At 40.1% G+C, this 1,873-nt stretch overlaps 1 non-coding gene across 1 annotated transcript; it reads right to left on the bottom strand.

Moving 5' to 3' along the window:
- Nucleotides 1–1,371: 1,371 nt before the first annotated feature.
- LOC130026694 (U6 spliceosomal RNA) lies at nt 1,372–1,478 on the bottom strand. Its single transcript, XR_008792894.1, has one exon. It is a non-coding gene; the product is annotated as a U6 spliceosomal RNA (small nuclear RNA).
- Nucleotides 1,479–1,873: the final 395 nt, after the last annotated feature.

Raw genomic sequence — 1,873 nt, 5'->3', positions numbered from 1 at the left:
CTTATATGGGAACTATACATGGGACTGTGAATGTGGCCTAATTCTGTGTGGGCCAGAGCAATAGTGCAGCATGTAGAGGATTTGTGTGGGTTAATCCCCTGCACCTCATATGGAACCCTGAGCATCGCCAGGAGTAATTCCTGAGAGCAGAGCCAGGAGTAACATTGAGCATTGCTCAAAAACCAAACATATATATGTTAGAGTGTGTGCCGTGCATGGTGAGACCCCAGATTTGATCTCCGACACAACACACACGCGCACACACACACACACACACACACACACACACACACAGTTCCAAACATATCAACTGACTGGTTGTTACATTGATTTAACAAAAATGGTTATTTGGGGGCTGGAGCAATAATGCAGTGGATAGGGCATTTGCCTTGCACGCAGCATATCCGGGTTTGATCCCCAGCATCCCATCTGGTCCCCAAGCACCACCAGGAGTAATTCCTGAACACACCCAGGAGCAACCCCTGAGTACTGCTGGGTGTGGCCCAAATCTCCTTCACCCCTCACCAAAATGCTTATCATATAGATGTATCATGACTTTCAAAGCAGAATCAAAGAGGACACTGATAAATGGGTTCTTTAGATGGATGACAATGAATATAAGATTGGTGGAACAAATCAGATTTAGTCTGTACTTCCTAAGACAATGCTAACTTTGGAATACAAACAGGACTGCAACAATAGGAACAAGATAGCAACTCACAACACTCATTGTAACAGATTAAGAGTGAAAGTGTTTGAATTTGAATCCAATTCCATCACTTGCTGTACAGTCTAAGCTTTGAACTCCTCCTCAGTTAATGGAAAAGTAATAGCTATTCATGATTATTATTGTTGAAAGGATTAAATAGAAGCCTCAGTGCCAGGACCAATGGTGTGACCTCATCTAAGCACAGGTACAAACACCTCAGCTAAATGCACAGACTGTGGTCATCACAACAGCAACAAAAAAATTTTTTTTTAATTTTCTTTAAAAAAAATAAAATATCTGAGCCAGAGAGATAGAACAGCAGATAAGACACTTGCTTTGCACTCAGCCAACCCTGGCACCCTATACAGTCCTCTGAACACTGCCAGGAGTAATTTCTGAGTGCAGACTCAGGAGTCACTGGATGTAGTCCCTCCCCACCAAAAAAGAAATAAAATTTCCCTAACTTTTGTTCACTTTCATTTATTGGTTGTTTAACTTGTCTTTACTATTTCCCACTAGCATGTAAGCTCCATAAGGTCAGAGGAATTAAATTTCCCGCAGTATCCTGGGTACCTGGAACAGTAGGAAAACTGTAAATATTTATTTTATTTTATTTTTTAATTTATTTTTATGTTTTATTTTTAAATGAATCACTGTGAGGTAAAAATATCGAACGCTTCACGAATTTGGGTGTCGTCCTTGTGTAGGGGTCATGCTAATCTTCTCTGTATCATTCCAATTTTAGTATAAGTGCTGCTGAAGTGAGCATAACTTAGTAAATAGTTATAAATAATGCTGAACCAAGGATCAAACCCAAAGCTTCATACATACAAGGCAAACATGAGTTACATGCCCACTTCTGTCTTATAAGTATTTGTTGGTGATTCAGTCAAATAATGAGTGTGATTATAGAAATATTTTTTCTCTCCATCAACTTTCAGCCTTCATATTCCTGGTCATTGATTTGTCCCTGCAGTCTTAGTATAGGGACCTACCTCCCTAACTCTGCAAATTGAGCACATCTGAGACCTCTGGAACTCTTTTACCCATATTTCCCAAAATTTTCCGTTGTAACTGACACAAGAAAGTTCTTCGAGTTAAGTTCAGAATATTTGGGACTGGAGCTACCATACAGTGGGTTAGGCACTTGCCTTGCATGGCACC

This window comes from Sorex fumeus, unplaced genomic scaffold (genome assembly GCF_029834395.1).
Source record: "Sorex fumeus unplaced genomic scaffold, SorFum_2.1 ptg000034l, whole genome shotgun sequence".
Taxonomy (NCBI): Eukaryota; Metazoa; Chordata; class Mammalia; order Eulipotyphla; family Soricidae; genus Sorex; species Sorex fumeus.
Note: the sequence above shows the minus strand (reverse complement) of the source record. Positions and strands in the feature narration are given on the sequence as shown.